Here is a 19,821-nt window from a genome sequence, read left to right as displayed (position 1 = left end):
GCTTCGCGCACAGCCACACGTCGCTCTCTACTTTCTGCTCTGCTTCTCCGTACTCTCGCAGTCTCGCTCTCTGTTCTGCTTTGATGCACGTCGAGTCTCTGCCACCGTTCACCGTGTCCTCTGCTGTCCGCCGCTCTTCCATCGTTCGTTCGCGCACAGTCGCACACGTCCGGACGCCCGTGCATGACTACACCGCTTCTTTGCTCTATTCAGGTATGTTTTTTAAGAAAAATTTCATTGTTGTTACTTGAGTTTGTTACTGACTTACTACATTTTTTAATTGTTAGTTGTTACTAACTTCAATTTTTTAGTTGTTTTGTGATAGTCAGAACTCTGAATGTCTGAATTTTGATCATTGTTAATTCATTTTTCATAATTGTAATTTGTAAAAGGAAAAGGGTAGAATTTATTTTAGTTTTGTTGGAGAATGATGTTGATTTATGTCATTGAAAGCTATTGCAGTTGCAAATTTAGTAAATTACAGTGTTATTGTGTGTGTTATAAAGTACCTGTTATAATTGTAGTACTATTTTAATTTATTATGTGCTTTGAGGTTGAAATTGTTAATTTCGAATGCATATATTTGAGTATATATATATATATATATTTAAAAATTTTGTAATAGATAAACTCTTACAAGTCTATGAGTCGAGTCTAGGTCAGCTTCACGAGTTTATTTAGACTCGCGAGTTTGACAATCTTGAGTGCAAGAGATTAAAGGCTTCATTCCACTTTGTGTGCTTGATGAATGCGACTTCCATGTTATTGGTAATCCTAAATTTTTCAACCATTTTGCTTTCCACTCTACTTGCTCATTCTTCTCTTGTGAAATTCATCTTCTGCTTTTGCTCTAGAAATGTATGTAATAGTTTAATGCTTTGAGATTTTATCTTTCTTGTTATTCTATTTTTATATTTTTTACACCTTTCAGATCAGATAGAAGAGGGAAAAAATGGTGAAATCATCACAATATGAAAGATTCTCAAAGGATTTTGTAATGGAAGGGGTAGCAGCAATCATGTTGAAGAGTGCCGCGGCACCAATCAAGAGAGTGAAACTTCTATTGCAAAACCAAGTTGAAATGATTAAAAGAGGGCAACTCAAGAAACCATACATGGGTGTGTATGATGGATTTAAGAGGGTGTTTGTAGAAGAGGGTGTCATTGCCTTCTGGAGAGGTAACCAGGCCAATGTCATCCGATACTTCCCTACACAGGTGAGTTATTCACTTTATTGCTATCTTGATTGGTATTAGATAACTCTAGACCCTTCTCAAGTTTGTGAAGTAAATAGGTCATGGATCATTGTAATCTTCCACAATTTTTATTTCTTTTCCATGTATCTCTTAGTAATATAGATAAAATAAGGAAGTGGAAACAGAAAACATAGCATGGATCTCGCATGTGCTGCATTTGTATCCATCCTGTATTGAGTTCGGTCTGCACAAGCATCCCGCATTAACACAGGGTCCGGGGAAGGGCCGCATCCAAAGGGTGTAATGTACGCAGTTTAACCTGATAATTACATTAGTAGCTGTTTCCACGGCTTGAACCTGTGACCTTAAGATCACACGGAGATAACTCTATCATTGCTCCAAGGGGAAATATGTTATTCTATTGCATTTTGATGGGATGACGCAAATATGCGTTGTAATAGCCAATCTCATTTTTCTAAAATATATTTGTCCAATTTGTTTACAATTAACACTGGAAGACTTTTATGTATTTTTATTGTCAATGCATGTCTAATAGCATCAGCAAGGTATTGGCACTAAAATAAAATAATGGCCAATACATATGGAAGACTGTTTGTTTTTACTGTTGTATATTCCCATCAATTAATGTGATTGTGTGTCAACTTTCAAATAATGGTTTTCTGTATTTGTTTGAAATAATGTTTGAGCAAATAGTTGATTGGTCTATAGGCTTTCAATTTTGCATTCAAAGGTTACTTCAAAAGCATTTTTGGGCAATCCAAATAGAGAGACGGGTACATTAAGTGGTTTGCTGGAAATGTGGCTTCAGGAAGTGCCATGGGAGCAACTACTTCACTGCTTCTTTATCATTTAGATTATGCACGAACACGATTGGGTACTGATGCATTGGAGTACCGTGCTACCGGTCAGCGCCAGTTTAAGGGGCTAGTTGATGTGTATCGTAAAACCTTGTTAAGTGATGCCAGGGCATTTTGGCTAATTTCACTGACCTTTTCTTTATGGTTTTAAGGTAGTTTCATGCATTTTCTTAGGAAATAAGCAAGTTTTGGGTAAATAATCACTTACATCTTGATTCAAGTAAACATTGTGAATTTTACATGATTTCATGAGAATTATGCATGAATTAAAGGACAAATTGAATGATGCATGTCTCATAACTTGGATCAGAGCTTTGATGCACTTTATTGCTTGATTTCAGGAAAAAGGAAGCAAGGAAGAACCACGTTAGCAGCCATGTTAGTCTAGCTAACGTGACCACTAATGTGGAATGAAGGCTAGCTTGCAACATTAATGAGAAAAGTGATTGCCAATAACGCCTTCGTGAGCCATCATAGCCCACGTTAGTTGCCATGTTAACTATGTTAACGTGGAAGCTAACGTGGAAGAGAAGTAGAACTCCAACGTTAGTCGTAAAAGTAAGTACCACTAACGTTCCAAAAGGGGAAATTGGCCACGTTAAGAGCCACGTTAACTTAGTTAACGTGAGCTCTAACGTGGAAGAAGAAGATGATGCCAACATTAGTGACACTCACCTTTGTCACTAACGTTGGACTAAGCCCATATTGGCTATGTTAAAAGCCACGTTAACCTAGTTAACGTGGACTCTAACGTGGAGGGAGCAAGAATCACCAACGTTAGTGACACTCACCTTTGTCACTAACGTTGGATTGAGCCACTGTGAGCCACGTTAGTTGCCACATTAATTACATTAACGTGGAAGCTAACGTGGAGAAGAGGGATGATGAGCCAACGTTAGTGACACTCACCTTTGTCACTAACGTTGGAGATGGCTATCAATACCACGTTAGAAGTCATGTTAACTTAGTTAACGTGAACTCTAACGTGGGAAGTAGGGGCGTTCTGAACCATTAGTGACAAAGGTAAGTGTCACTAACACTCTCGAAGATTTGGCAAGCCTACGTTAAAGGTCACGTTAACTGTTCTAATGTACACTCTAGCATAGGGAGAAAGGGTTACTCTCAACGTTATTAAAAAAGGTAAACCCCAGTAACGTTTGCGAAGGGCCAAGGGTCAACGTTAGTGGTCACGTTAGTGCCACTAACGTTGAAGTTAACGTGGACCACTTTGAGTTAGGAACGTTAGTAAAAAAGGTGATTGTCACTAACGTTCTCAACCCCACATTTTCACTTAACGTTAACACCACTAACGCCCTAAGCTAAAGTCCCTGCTTACTTCACACTTTCTCTGCAAGTAAAGCTGAGCCCACTGAAGAAGATAACTGCTTCAACTCAAGATCCAAAGGCCCATATCCAAGACTTGAAGAGCCAACTAGAAGATCAGAAGAGTAGTATAAATAGGGAGAGCTTTGAACTAGAAAGAGGAGGGGAGCTTTTGGCATTATTAGAATTACTCACTGTATTGTACTTTCTCTGCACTTCTAGTTTAATTTCCAGAATGTACTCTCCATCTTTGCTTTCATTTCCCAGAGCTATGAACAACTAAACACCTTTCATTGGTTTAGGGAGCTCTGTTGTAATTTGATGGATCAATAATAGTTTTCATTATTCTTCTTCTTTCTTTTCTCTTGATTTTACTAGAAAGCTTTCAATCTTCATCCAATTGAGTAGTTATCTTGGAAAAGAAGCTATTCATACTTGGATCTCTTCTGAACCTTAGAAAAGGAATGAAGAGATCATGCTAGAAATGCTTTCTCATGTTGGACCAAATTGGGGTTTGGGCGGATATGGTGACATATAATTCTCCCAATACTTTGATTTGGAAATACATGTGGTATAATCAGTGACCACACTTCATCTCTTCTCATGAGCAATTAGACCAAGGAATTGGCTATTGATCTGATTTGAGAGATTGAATTACCAAGGAATTGGAATTCAATCACTTAAGATTTCCAAGGAGATCAATGAATGCATTGATTGAGGAAGAGATGAAAATGAACTTGATCTAGAGAATGCAACATCTCCTAAGCCCAATGAATTCCCCATTTCTGATCTTACCCATTCTCTTTACTTTGTGCCATTTACTTTCATGCTAAACTTCCCTTCCTCATTTAAGATTCTGCAATTTACTTCCCGTCATTTATTTTCTGCTATTTACTTTCCCGCCATTTAATTTCCTGCAATTCTCAACTCACTTTCTGCTTAGCTCAACTAGAACATTCTTCTAATTAAAGTTGCTTGACCAATCAATCCCTGTGGGATTTGACCTCACTCTACTGTGAGTTTTTACTTGATGACAATTCGGTATACTTGCCGAAGGAAATTTGTTGAGAGACAAGTTTCCGTGCATCAAGTTTATGGCACCGTTGCCGGGGATTGATTTTGTATCAACAATGATTAAATTGGTGGATAACTAGATTGAGCATTTGTTTTTATTTTATTTGATTTAAGTTTATTTGAGTAATTTACTTTCTATTTAGCTATTTTCTTCCCTTTCCCCTACCCATTTTCTTAGTTGTTTACAATACAGTCACTAACCCACTAACTATTTGATATATTGCATCACTCACACTAACAGCATTTCTATAGAAATTACTGTCTGCATCTATCTCTCTTGCTTTTGCCTTGTTAGTTATATGACAGGTAGAAGAAGCGGGGCTTTAACTTTCTTTGATTCTGAACCTGAGAGGACCTTCCTTAGATTAAGGAGGGAAGCAAGAGAAAAGAGAGTAGTTGGTGCTGAGGAAGAGGAAGAGTAATTTGAACCAGACATGGAGGAGAATATGGAGAACCATCATGAAGAAGAGGCTCACAACCATGGCAGAGAAGGTCCAGCGCATCAGGCTGGACAAGAGAGAAGAGTTTTGGGTTCTTACATCAACTCAAACCCAGGAAACTGTGGAAGTAGCATCCAAAGGCCAACCATACATGCCAACAACTTTGAACTAAAGCCACAGCTCATCACCCTTGTTCAGAACAATTGTTCATTCGGAGGAAGTGTCCAAGAAGACCCCAATCAACATCTAACCACCTTCCTGAGGATATGCGATACTGTGAAGTCTAATGGTGTTCATCCTGACACCTATAGACTACTTCTGTTTCCCTTCTCACTCAAGGACAAAGCATCTAAATGGCTGGAATCCTTTCCAAAGGAGAGTTTAGCAACCTGGGAAGATATGGTGAACAAGTTCTTGGCAAGATTCTATCCTCCTCAACGGATCAACAGATTGAGAGCTGAGGTACAAACATTCAGGCAGCAGAATGGTGAGACTTTATATGAAGCATGGGAGAGGTTTAAAGACTTGACAAGAAGATGCCTGCCAGATATGTTCAATGAATGGGTGCAGTTGCACATTTTCTATGAAGGCCTTTCGTATGAATCAAAGAAGGCAGTAGACCACTCATCCGGGGGATCTCGGAATAAGAAGAAGACCATTGAAGAAGCCATAGATGTCATTGAGACTGTAGCAGAGAATGACTACTTCTATGCTTCTGAAAGAGGCAATACTAGAGGAGTGATGGAGCTGAACAATATGGATGTACTGCTAGCTCAAAACAAGATGATTACCAAGCAATTAGCTGACCTCACCAAGAAGATGGAGACGAATCAAGTAGCAGCAATCACCACTTCAGCATCAACCCAAGAAGGAGTAAATGAAGAAGCAGAGGGTGATCAGGAACAAGCCAACTACATTGGGAATTCACCTAGGCAGAACCATGACCCATACTCCAAAACATATAATCCTGGTTGGAGGAACCACCCAAACTTTGGGTGGGGAAATCAACAAGACCAAGGCCAAGATCAGAGACGCCACAACCCCAACAACAATGCAACTCACCAACATGCCACACAGAGACCATATCAGCACCCACCTAACAACCCTTTTCAACATCCATATCAAAACCAAACTAGCCATTCTCATCCCTCCAATCTCAACTCACCATCACAATCCGAGGATAGACTCTCAAAGATTGAGACCCTACTCGAGAGCATATGTAAGGAGATTCAAGACAGTAAGATGTTCCAAGAAGAGGTGCGATCCAACATGCAGAATCAAGAGGCTGCCATCAAGAAACTTGAGACACAAGTTGGTTACCTACTCCAACAAATGCCTGTTCATAACCTTGGTAGCAACATTGAGCCAAACCCAAGGGAGGAGTGTCAAGCTATCACCCTCAGAAGTGGTAAGGAGTTGAAGGAGACCTCCAAGAAACCACAAGAGGAGGACCCAACTGAAAGGAAGGAGGAACAAGAGGAAGTTCAAGTTCCCATCTCCAATCCGCGTAAAAGGGGAGAAGAGCTGAAGCCATATGTTCCAAGAGTCCCATATCCTCAGCAATTGAGGAAAAAGGGGGATGACAGCCAATTCTCAAGTTTTCTAGAAATCTTCAAGAAACTACAGATTAACATACCCTTTGCTGAAGCAATAGAGCAAATGCCGCTCTATGCCAAGTTCTTGAAGGAATTGATGACAAAAAAGAGAAGTTGGAAGAACAACAAAACGGTGATACTAACCGAGGAATGTAGTGCCATCATTCAGCACAAGCTACCCCAAAAATTGAAGGATCCTGGGAGCTTCCAGATCCCCTGTATTATAGGAGAGATCACGGTGGAGAAGGCTCTGTGTGATTTAGGAGCCAGCATAAATTTGATATCAGTAGCTATGATGAAAAAAATGAAAATTGAGGAGGCCAAGCTAACAAAAATGGCCCTACAACTGGCAGATTGATCATTTAAGTTTCCTCATGGCATAGTAGAAGACTTACTAGTGAAGGTAGGAGACTTTATCTTCCCAGCAAACTTTGTGGTTTTGGATATGAAGGAAGGAGCCAAAGCTTCTATCATTCTGGGCAGACCATTCTTAGCCACTACTGGAGCTATCATTGATGTCCAGAAAGGTGAACTGACACTGAGGTTACACAATGAGAAGATGATATTCAATGTGTTCAAAGCCATGAGTTACCCACAAGAACCAATGGGAGAGTGTATGAGGTTGAATTCACTAGGAGATATAGCACAAGATACTCTCGAAGAGGAAGAATTTGAGGGGTTGACAGAAGAAGAGTCAGCTTCAAGCGAAGAGGTTATAGCAGCAGAGGTTCACATTCAAGGCAGATTAGAAGGGAAGAGTGAAGGAAAAGAAGCACCTAAACTTGAACTCAAAACACTGCCACCCACCCTCAAATATGCATACTTAGGGGAGAATGAAAGTTACCCAGTGATCATTAACTCAGCCCTCAGCCACAGGCAAGAAGAGGAACTACTCCAAGTGTTGCGAAAGCATAAGGATGCTACTAAATGGACCCTCGCTAACCTGAAAGGAATCAGTTCGGCCATATGCATGCATAAGATATTGTTGGAAGATAATGCCAAACCATCCATTCAACCCCAAAGGAGGCTGAATCCAGTCATGAAGGAAGTGATACAAAAAGAAGTTATGAAGCTATGGCAGGGAGGGGTAATCTACCCGATCTCAGACAGTCCCTGGGTCAGCCCCGTGCATGTTGTGCCAAAAAAGGGAGGAATCACTATAGTCCCTAATAAGAAGAACTAACTGATCCCCACCAGGACCGTCACAGGATGGCGGATGTGCATAGACTACAGAAAAGTGAATGAAGCTACAAGAAAAGATCATTTCCCCCTTCCTTTCATGGATCAGATGCTGGAAAGACTTGCAGGACACGCATATTACTGTTTTCTCGATGGTTATTCAGGATACAATCAAATAGTGGTTGATCCGAGAGACCAAGAGAAAACCTCATTCACATGCCCATATGGAGTGTTCACCTACAGGCACATGCCATTTGGGCTATGTAATGCACCTGCGACTTTCCAACGCTGTATGCTTTCTATCTTCTCAGATATGATAGAGAAATTCATTGAAGTTTTTATGGATAATTTCTCGGTATTCGGAGATTCCTTCCCTAGTTGCCTAAATCACCTGGCCCTGGTATTAAAAAGATGTCAAGAAACTAATTTGGTCTTGAACTGGGAGAAATGTCACTTTATGGTGACATGAGGAATAGTTCTTGGTCATAAGGTTTCTAACCAAGGCATTGAAGTGGACAAAGCCAAGGTGGAACTCATTGAAAAATTACCTCCACCAAGTGATGTCAAGGCAATTAGGAGTTTTCTAGGGCATGCTGGCTTTTACAGAAGGTTTATTAAAGATTTTTCAAAGATAGCCAAGCCCTTAAGCAATCTCCTTGTATCAGATACTCCATTTATCTTTAATGAAAAGTGCATGCTGGCATTTGAAAACTTGAAAAAGAGGTTGTCCTCTGCCCCTATCATTTCCCCACCTGACTGGAACCTACCATTTGAACTGATGTGTGATGCATCTGATTTCGCAATTGGGACAGTGTTAGGACAGAGGAAAGATAACTTGGTCCATGTGATATACTATGCCAGCAAAGTCCTCAATGATACCCAAAGAAACTATACCACTACTGAAAAGGAGTTCCTGGCAATAGTTTTTGCATTTGACAAGTTTAGATCATACCTCATTGGTGCCAAAGTGATTGTCTTCACAGATCACACAGCACTTAAATATTTGTTTGCCAAGCAAGAATCAAAACCAAGACTAATAAGATGGATCTTATTGTTGCAGGAATTCAATATTGAAATCAAAGACAAGAAAGGAGTGGAGAACAAGGTAGCAGATTACCTATCCAGAATCCCTCATGATAAAGGAGGAACACATGATACAAATGTAAATGAGTTCTTCCCAGATGAGCAGTTGATGACAATTCACAGAGCACCCTGGTTTGCAGATATTGCCAATTTTAAGGCAACTGAGGCTTTACATCCAGACATCAACAAACACCAGAAAAAAAAAGCTCATCAATGACGCAAAGTATTTTGTCTGGGATGAACCATATCTCTTCAAGAAGTGTTCAGATGGAATTCTGAGAAGATATGTCTCGGAAGAAGAGGGACAAGAGGTCTTGTGGAACTGCCACAGCTCATGCTATGGAGGCCATTTTGGAGGGGACAGAACTGTAGCCAAGGTATTACAAAGCAGATTTTTTTGGCCCACCCTTTTCAAGGATGCCAAAGAACTGGTAAAGAATTGCAATGAATGTCAAAGAGCTGGAAACTTACCCAAAAGAAATGAGATGCCACAAAATTTCATCTTAGAACTAGAACTGTTTGATGTGTGGGGAATCGATTTCATGGGACCTTTCCCAACCTCATATTCAAACAAGTACATCTTGGTAGCAGTAGATTACGTTTCCAAGTGGGTAGAGGCTATTGCAACCCCAACGAATGATAACAAGGTGGTCATGAACTTCCTCAGAAAGAATATCTTTAGCCGGTTCGGAGTCCCACGAGCACTCATCAGTGATGGAGGGAGCCATTTTTGTAACAGACCACTAGAAGCTCTCCTCCTATGATACGGGGTGAAACACAAGATTTCCACGCCTTACCACCCCCAAACAAGTGGGCAAACTGAGATATCTAACAGAGAGCTAAAAAGGATTCTGGAAAAGACTGTGGGAGCATCAAGGAAGGATTAGTCGAAGAAGCTGGATGATGCTCTTTGGGCATACAGAACGGCATTCAAAACACCAATCGGGATGTCCCCATACCAACTGGTGTATGGAAAGGCTTGTCATCTACCATTGGAGCTGGAACACAAAGCTCTCTGGGCTCTCAAGCTGCTAAATTTTGATAGCACTGCTGCTGGTGAAAAGAGGGTCTTGCAGCTGCAAGAAATGGAGGAGTTCAGATCTCAAGTCTATGAAAATGCCAAGATTTATAAAGAAAAGGCAAAGAGAAGGCATGACCTCCATTTAACACCCAGAAGCTTCGAAGAAGGACAGCAAGTGCTCCTCTACAATTCCAAATTAAGACTCTTCCTTGGAAAACTCAAATCAAGGTGGTCAGGACCCTTTCTTGTCACAAAGGTCTCGCCGTATGGGCACATAGAAATCATGGAGGAAAGTTCAAAGAGGAAGTTCACTGTTAACGGACAGAGGCTCAAACACTACATGGGCAACATGGGGGAAAACCCCAAAGTGAAGTATCACCTCAAGTGATGGAGGAATCGTCGAGCTAGCGACGCTAAAAGAGCGCTTCGTTGGGAGGCAACCCAACCTAAGGTAGTTCTCTTTTCATTTTCATTTTAATAAAATTCACAAGTAGTTTCCCCCGTATTGTGAGGAGCTAAGTTTGGTGTTACACACCAAAACAATACAAGAGTGAGTGTGTAATTCTAAGTTTGGTGTTCCACCAAAGATTTCAGTTAGAATCACACTACACTCCTTCAAGGGCAAATTGCTAGATCCAACCAATCAGGGGAACCACTTAACAGTAGTTAGTTTCTAGTTGTCTTGCTAATAACCACACATGAGATTTTCTGCATGCATTCAACCTGCTGTATTAGGCAAGGAACTAAGTTTGGTGTTCACACACCAAGTTAAGTTCCGAAATGCACAAGCATACATGCATACTAACTATCTCTCAAGTGCTTTGGGGACAAGCAACTTCCAATAACTTTGCATGGATTCAATCAATCTTTTGGAAAAACAGTGCACCATCATCCAAGAAAGCGAGGAAAGATGCAGAAGCTATGGAGGATGACAACAAATGGGTAGCTGGAAGGCATCACCAAAAGGTTGAATGTGCCCTTGATTAATAGTCACTCTTTAAGCTTGATGCACTAGAATTTGATGTTTGTTTTTGCTTAGGTCTATGCTTGCTAGTCAAATTGCCTGTTTTCATTCTCATCTTGCTTATTGTATGCTTGTCCTTTTAAGTCCAATAAAAAGAGATGTTATGAAAGACCAGAGTGATGTTCAAGTTGTAGAGTAGGTCCTTAAATTTGTGGTGTAGTAATCACTTAGCTAAGTTAGTTCACCAACAAGGTGGGAAGGCAACTATCTGTCCTAAATCATATACTTGAAACACACCCCATGAGACTAGCTAAATAATAAGATCCTAATAAGAAAAAAGGAAAAAACAATAAGGGTTGAAAAAGAAAGAAAAGTTAATAAAGAATAAGGCTAGGCACCAAGGGCTTGAATCTTGAGGGATGTGTCTGTGGTGCTCTTGTACCAAGGATCTGCTTGGATGAATAAGTTCTTAGGAGTGCTTCATCACTTGGTAACTTGGGTTAACTAACCCGAGATTATCAACTGAAAATCCACTATCAAGAGAAACCTTGCTATAGAACATCTAGAGGTGCTGGACACCAAGACCTCAAGGAAAGAAAATAACAAACCATGTGCCTGTGGTGTGCATGTATGGGGGAGAGAGACTTGAGGGAGTAAGTCCTTAGGGGTGTTTCAACACCTAGCACCTTGAACCAACTGGTTTGGGAGTGTTGGCTGAAAGCTTATCTTAAAGAGTCGCCCCCTCACAGAACACTTAGCCTAAGGAAGAAATAAACCTTGGAAAGACAAAGGGATCAATAAATAAAAGTCTCAAAGGGTGCAATCAAGTGAGTATTCCAAGGCATGATAAAGGTCTGAAAGCCAGTAAAGGAATGAACCCAAGTTGCTATGCATGAAACCCCATAAAACCAAGAACATGACTTCCACAATAATGATTCATTCCTCTTGTCATTTCATTCATCATTCTCTTGTTCCAGTACTTGCTTAGGGACAAGCAAGCTTTAAGTTTGGTGTTGTGATGCCAGGGCATTTTGGCCAGTTTCACTGACCTTTTCTTTATGGTTTTAAGGTAGTTTCATGCATTTTCTTAGGAAATAAGCAAGTTTTGGGTAAATAATTACTTACATCTTGATTCAAGTAAACATTGTGAATTTTACATGATTTCATGAGAATTATGCATGAATTAAAGGACAAATTGAATGATGCATGTCTCATAACTTGGATCAGAGCTTTGATGCACTTTATTGCTTGATTTCAGGATAAATGAAGCAAGGAAGAACCACGTTAGTAGCCACGTTAGTCTAGCTAACGTGACCACTAACGTGGAATGAAGGCTAGCTTGCAACGTTAATGAGAAAAGTGATTGCCAATAGCGCCTTCATGAGCCATCATAGCCCACATTAGTTGCCACGTTAACTATGTTAACGTGGAAGCTAATGTGGAAGAGAAGTAGAACTCCAACGTTAGTGGTAAAAGTAAGTGCCACTAACGTTCCAAAAGGGGCAATTGGCCACGTTAAGAGCCACGTTAACTTAGTTAACGTGAACTCTAACGTGGAAGAAGAAGATGATGCCAACGTTAGTGACACTCACCTTTGTCACTAACGTTGGACTAAGCCCATATTGGCTACGTTAAAAGCCACGTTAACCTAGTTAACGTGGACTCTAACGTGGAGGGAGCAAGAATCACCAATGTTAGTGACACTCACCTTTGTCACTAACGTTGGATTGAGCCACTATGAGCCATGTTAGTTTCCACGTTAATTACATTAACATGGAAGCTAACGTGGAGAAGAGGGATGATGAGCCAACATTAGTGACACTCACCTTTGTCACTAAAGTTGGAGATGGCTATCAATACCATGTTAGAAGTCACGTTAACTTAGTTAACGTGAACTCTAACATGGGAAGTAGGGGCGTTCTGAAGCGTTAGTAGCAAATGTAAGTGTCACTAACGCCCTCGAAGATTTGGCAAGCCTACGTTAAAGGCCACGTTGACTGTTCTAACGTGAACTCTAACGTAGGGAGAAAGGGGTACTCTCAACGTTATTGAAAAAGGTAAACCCCAGTAACGTTTGCGAAGGGCCAAGAGTCAACGTTAGTGGTCACGTTAGTGCCACTAACGTTGAAGTTAACGTGGACCACTTTGAGTTAGGAACGTTAGTGAAAAAGGTGATTATCACTAACGTTCTCAACCCCACATTTTCACTTAACGTTAACACCACTAACACCCTAAGCTAAAGTCCCTGCTTACTTCACACTTTCTCTGTAAGTAAAGCTGAGCCCACTGAAGAAGATAACTGCTTCAACTCAAGATCCAAAGGCCCATATCCAAGACTTGAAGAGCCAACTAGAAGATCAGAAGAGTAGTATAAATACGGAGAGCTTTGAACTAGAAAGAGGAGGGGAGCTTTTGGCATTATTAGAATTACTCTCTATATTGTACTTTCTCTGCACTTCTAGTTTAATTTCCAGAATGTACTCTCCATCTTTGCTTTCATTTTCTAGACCTATGAACAACTAAACCCCTTTCATTGGGTTAGGGAGCTCTGTTGTAATTTGATGGATCAATAATAGTTTTCATTATTCTTCTTCTTTCTTTTCTCTTGATTTTACTAGAAAGCTTTCAATCTTCATCCAATTGAGTAGTTATCTTGGAAAAGAAGCTATTCATACTTGGATCTCTTCTGAACCTTGGAAAAGGAATGAAGAGATCATGCTAGAAATGCTTTCTCATGTTGGACCAAATTGGAGTTTGGGCGGATATGGTGACATATAATTCTCCCAATACTTTGATTTGGAAATACATGTGGTATAATCAGTGACCACACTTCATCTCTTCTCATGAGAAATTAGACCAAGGAATTGGCTATTGATCTGATTTGAGAGATTGAATTACCAAGGAATTGGAATTCAATCACTTAAGATTGCCAAGGAGATCAATGAATGCATTGATTGAGTAAGGGATGAAAATGAACTTGATCCAGAGAATGCAACATCTCCTAAGCCCAATGAATTTCCCATTTCTGATCTTACCCATTCTCTTTACTTTATGCCATTTACTTTCATGCTAAACTTCCCTTCCCCATTTAAGATTCTGCAATTTACTTCCCGTCATTTATTTTCTGCTATTTACTTTCCCGCCATTTAATTTCCTGCAATTCTCAACTCACTTTCTGCTTTGCTCAACTAAAACATGCTTCCAATTAAAGTTGCTTGACCAATCAATCCCTGTGGGATTCGACCTCACTCTACTGTGAGTTTTTACTTGACGACAATTCGGTATACTTGCCAAAGGAAATTTGTTGAGAGACAAGTTTCCGTGCATCATTAAGTGATGGAGTTGTTGGCTTGTACAGGGGATTTGGGGTGTCATTAGTGGGAATCACCATGTACCGAGGGATGTACTTCGGGATCTATGACACCGTGAAGCCTATCATTTTAGTTGGGCCTTTCGAGGTAAGAAGTACTTATATTTTTGAAGGAGAGCTCAATGTTTCATAATGAATGGGAAAAGTTGTAGTTGAGACTTGATGCTTTAACTGAAAATTCTTATGGTATCTTAACAAGTAGTCTGTTTAGTCTATTTAAGTTTCACAATATATGTGAGCCCAATGTTGAAGTGACCCTTGATTACCCAGGTTTCCATGATGATCAAACCCATGAGTTTGAGTATTCATCTTCAGGACATTTAGCAAGTCAGATAACAGTATTTCAGAGGACTAGTCACTTAGCACTAGTTCAGTTCTTTAATTATCCTTCTTTCTAATCTGAGCCTTTTTCATTTATTTCTCGACAGGGAAATTTCTTTGCTAGTTTCTTCTTAGGTTGGAGCATTACAACATCAGCAGGGGTTTGTGCATACCCGTTTGACACACTGTGTCGGAGAATGATGCTAACATCTGGACAACCAAACAAGTATTATAATGCAAGGCATGAATTTTGTGAGATTGTTCGTCAAGAGGGTTTTTTAGCTCTATTCCGAGGTGTTACTGTAAATATGCTTCTTGGTGTCGCAGGAGCTGGGGTGCTTGCTGGATATGATCAGCTCAACCTCTTGACACTTGTATGCAGGTTGATAAACCACTATTTTATGGTTTATCTTATACTCAATTAAGTGGTTTCATCAAGTCTTTGCACACTTATTCATACAAATTACATGGTTATACAATTCCTTCCTAGTTTTGTTCTATGGTTAAAAACTTGCTTCTTAAACCTTTAATTTGTGTATTTTAATCACTCTTTATACTATTCAATGCCGTAATTTGTGTGTTCAGTGTTTTCAGGCTTTATAGGGCAGGAATGGCATAGAGGATGGAGAGGAAGCTTGCAAAAATAGAAGGAGCACAAGAAATAAAGGAGACAATCAGCGAGGAGCGACGCGTACGCATGGCTCACTCGTGCGCGTGAATTGGAGTTCGCACAACGACGGGTGCGCGTGCCTGATGCGTACGCGTGACAAGGAAAATCGCCAAACGACGCGCACGCGTGACTGACGCATACGCGTGACATGCGCGATCTGCAGAAATTGCAGAAAACACCGGGGGCGATTTTGGGCCGAGTTTGGACCCAGTTTCCGGCCCAGAAACACAGACTAGAGCCAGGGGACGAGCAGAGACTCAACACACATTCTCATTAGCATAGTTTTAGTTTAGTTGGGAATCTTAGAGAGAAATTACTCTTCCTCTAAGTTTTCTTTTACATTCATAGATTTCTAGTTTTATGCTTTTGCTTTTGGATATTGAGAAGAGTCATTACCTCCGTTGAAGTTGCTATTCTAGTTTGTTTTCTTATTCCCTTACTCTTCCATATCATTAATCTTTGTTCAGAGTTACAATTGGATTGTTTTTAGAATTTATTAATGTGAAGAATTATTTTTACCTTTAATTAATTTTCAATTCCTATTTCATTTAATTTATTATGTCTTCTTCTTATATTTATGTTAGCGTTATATTCATGTCAATGGAGTAGACTCTCAACTTGACTTGGGGGTTGATTAAATGGAGACCCTAGAGTTGGAATGCTCAAGTGATTAGTTAAATTGGAAGTTGTTGGCTAATCCTCTATTTACTAACGCTAGTCCTTCCCAAGGGAGAGGATTAGGATTTACGAATAAGAGTTAGCTCAATCACTTGACTTTCCTTTATTTAGTAAGAGTTAACTAAGTGAAAATAACAACCTCTTGATGCTACACTTGAGAGAATTCCAACAAGGATAGAACTTCCAATTAATCATTCCCCCGGTCAAGGTTTTTTATTTGATTATATAAATCTCTTTTAATTTACATTGCTTTAGTTCACAATTATTTATTTTTCTGTTTTTCAACTCTCAAAATTTCTTAGAAAACTCCTGATTAATAAAATAGAGCGCTTTTGTCAACTCATTGGGAAACGACCTGGGATTCATACTCCCAGTGTTTTTATTCTAATTTTGTGACAACCTTTCTAAATTGATAAGCGGATTTTTGCTGATTAAGAACTGTACTCGCAACGTATTTCTTATATTAATTTCTTAATTGGCTGATTTTCGCCTGCATCACAGGTTCTGAGGGAGAAATACAATTTGAACCTAGAGTTGTATGTTTCTTTCGTTGAATGACGCGTTCACTGCCTGATCCGAGCTTAGCCGCATTTGATCCTGAAATTGAAAGAACTCTTTCACGTATTAGGCGAGCTCGGTGTCGGTTAGCCTTTGAGGGTAGTGAAGTGGTTATTATCAATTCACCAGTCTCATCTGAAAGTGAATCTGAACTGCCATCTGAGGAAGAAACAAGCTCCTCTACTACTAATTCGGTTGATTTACGTGCAGGTAATATGGTGGAGCCTAGGAGGATCACTCTCCAGGAAGCTGGAGCTCCAGACTTTACTCTGCAACTGTATCAAGTGCGTCACCCAAATCTGGCTGCAGATTTTGAACTGAAGACTGCGCTAATCAACTTAATGCCTAAGTTTCATGGCTTACCTGCTCAGGAGCCTATCAAGCACCTCAAGAATTTTCAGACAGCCTATTCTACTGTTAGGCGTCATGGTGCAGATGAAACTTCTATTCTGCTAACCGCATTCACGTTTTCTCTTAGGGGAAAGTCGAGGGAGTGGTACTACTCCCAACCTGAAGCAGTTGTTACCAACTGGGATACGCTCAAAAGAGAATTCTTGGAAAAATACTTTCTAGATGAAGTTACAGATAGGCTGAGGAAAGAGATCTCCTACATTATTCAAGGCGAATCAGAGACTCTTTATGAGTATTGGGAGCGCTTCAAGAATCTTCTGGACGCATGCCCCCATCACATGATTGACAAGTTGGTATTGATCAGCTACTTCACTCAATGCATGAAGCCTCGGGATAAGACTACATTGGATGGTGCAAGTAATGGTTCTCTAAAAAAGTACAAGACCGTAGATGAAGCATGGCAACTGATCAGCGACCTAGCTGAGTCCACTCGGAATCACAGGCACAGGAACAACCACCCCAAGCCTGTTACAGAGGTTTCCTCTAGTAGTGAGACTACTGCCTTCACACAGGCTATATGTGAGATGACCAACCTACTGAAGCAGATACAGCTAAATCAACAACAACCTCAGCCTCCCTCACCACAACAAAGTCAACAGTTGGTTCCCCAAAGAGTATGTGGAATATGTGCTGATTACACTCATTACACTGATGAATGTCCACAGCTCCAACAAGAAAACAACACCTTGGCAGCTACTCAAAATTTCTATGACCGCCCGAATCAAGGATATAATCAACAAGGCGGCAATTACAACCAAGGTGGAAACCACAATCAAGGTTGGCAAGACAACTCCAACCAGGGGTGGAGAGATAATTCCAACCAGGGATGGAGAGATAATTCCAACCAATGATGGAGGGACAACTACAACAGAGGAGGCATTGAGACAACAATGGAAATCAGAGGTGGAACAACAACAACAGATAGGAGAACCAAAACCAGCCTTACAGAGCACCTCACCAAAGGCAGTCCCAAGTGCCTCAGAACAACCAACAGCAGACCCCTCAAATCACTTACCCCCTTTCCTCTTCTACTGATGAGATGTTTCGTTCTCTTGCACAAGGACAGCAAGACATGCAGAGTACACTTAGCTCCACTTTAAACGGTCTGACCTCTGTTGTACAAGCTCTTGCCTCACAGATTGGATCAATGAATACTTCCAATAATCAGCCTTCAAGCTCCAGTGGAATTCCTTCTCAACCTATACCCAACCCCAAGGGTGGAATCAATGCCATCACTTTGAGATCCAGAACCACACTACAAGAGAGGAGTCATGAGGAGCCAAGCTTGCAAGGAAATGCCCCAGTTGAGAAAATGGTTGAAGTGGAGGATGTTGAAGAGGAAGATGAAGTACAAGACATGGTTGAAGAAGAAGCAGCTCAGTCAAGGAATGAAGCACCAAGGGACGCAGAAGCTACAAGTGGCGCCATTCCTATTCCATTTCCACACCTTGCTAGGAAGCCCAGAAAGCAGATGGAATTAGACCCTAAAATGGTAGAAATATTCAAAAAGGTTGAGGTAACCATTTCACTTTTTGATGCCATTCAGCAGGTACCTAGATATGCTAAGTTTCTAAAGGATTTGTGCATGCATAAAGATAAATTACAGAATTTAGAAACTATTCCTCTAGGTAGTTCCATTTCTGCTTTAGGGGGTGATATACCTAAAAAATGTAGTGATCCAGGTCCATGCATGGTTACTATTACTATAGATGGTGTGAAATTTTATGACTGTATGTGTGATTTAGGAGCGTGTGTTAGTATAATGCCATTGTCTGTATATGATGCTTTGAGGCTCCCTCCCTTAAAAAGGTCGACAGCTCGTTTTGTTTTAGCAGATAAAAGCATTATCTCTGTGGTTGGAATTGCTGAGGACGTGCTAGTGAGCATTAAGGAGCTCACATTTCCTATTGATTTCTATATTTTGGAGATGCCCTCTAATGACTCAGGAAGACCATCATCCATCCTGCTTGGAAGGCCTTTCCTGAAGACTTCAAAGTTTAAGCTGGATGCCTTCTCAGGAACTTACTCTTTTGAGATAGATGGCAGAGCAGTAAGCTTCAATCTGGATGAAGCTATGAAGCATCCTCCTAAAGATCATTCCATCTTCCTGTGAGACATCATTGATGAGACGGTAGCTACAGTTTGCCAGGAGGAAGTAGAAGAGAGGCACATGGAGCAAGATACAAGTGTGGGGACACCCCCTGGACAAGATAAAGACACGTTACATCCATCACTGGCTCCAGATGATCAAGTGCCTCGCCATGAGCAGAAATTGGAATTAAAGCCCCTTCCACCCCACCTCAAGTATGCTTACCTTGAGTATAATCAGAAACTCCCAGTTATCATTGTAAGAGAACTCACTTCCCAACAGGAGGAGTAGCTGCTCAGTGTGCTGAGAAGACACAAGAAAGCAATTGGGTGGAGCTTGGCGGATATAGTAGGCGTCAGCCCTCAAGTTTGTGAGCATAGGATATTTTTAGAAGAGGGAGCAAGGCCTGTCCGTCAACCTCAAAGGAGACTGAACCCCACCATCTTAGAAGTTATCAAGAAAGAAGTGACCAGGCTGCTTGAAGCTGATATTATCTACCCCATCTCAGATAGTGAATGGGTCAGCCCAGTACAAGTGGTGCCCAAGAAGTTTGGAGTCACAACAGTAAAGAATGAGCATGGAGAGCTCCTGACAACTAGAGTGCAGAATTCATGGAGAGTTTGCATTGATTACAGGTGTCTCAACCAAGCTACTCGCAAGGATCATTACACCTTGCCATTTATTAATCAGATGCTTGATCGCCTGTCAGGTAAATCACATTACTGCTTTTTCGATGGTTATACAGGCTATTTTCAAATTCATATAGCTCCTGAAGATCAGGAAAAGACTACTTTTACACGTCCCTTTGGAATGTATGCATACAAAAGAATACCTTTTGGCTTATGTAATGCACCGGCTACTTTCCAAAGATGCATGATGAGTATCTTCTCAGATCTTATTTAGAACTGTATGGAAGTTTTCATGGATGATTTTAGCGTATATGGTGATTTATTTAGCCTTTGCTTGGAGAGT

The 19,821-nt window shown here is 40.6% G+C and overlaps 1 non-coding gene and 1 pseudogene across 1 annotated transcript; one reads left to right on the top strand and one right to left on the bottom strand.

Moving 5' to 3' along the window:
* Positions 1–952: 952 nt before the first annotated feature.
* On the top strand, positions 953–16,349 carry LOC107611109 (ADP/ATP translocase ER-ANT1-like; annotated as a pseudogene).
* LOC148548362 (small nucleolar RNA R71) lies at positions 5,358–5,463 on the bottom strand. Its single transcript, XR_015897102.1, has one exon. It is a non-coding gene; the product is annotated as a small nucleolar RNA R71 (small nucleolar RNA).
* Positions 16,350–19,821: the final 3,472 nt, after the last annotated feature.

This window comes from Arachis ipaensis, chromosome B8, assembly GCF_059453495.1.
Source record: "Arachis ipaensis isolate K30076 ecotype BB chromosome B8, ASM5945349v1, whole genome shotgun sequence".
Lineage (NCBI taxonomy): Eukaryota > Viridiplantae > Streptophyta > Magnoliopsida > Fabales > Fabaceae > Arachis > Arachis ipaensis.
Note: the sequence above shows the minus strand (reverse complement) of the source record. Positions and strands in the feature narration are given on the sequence as shown.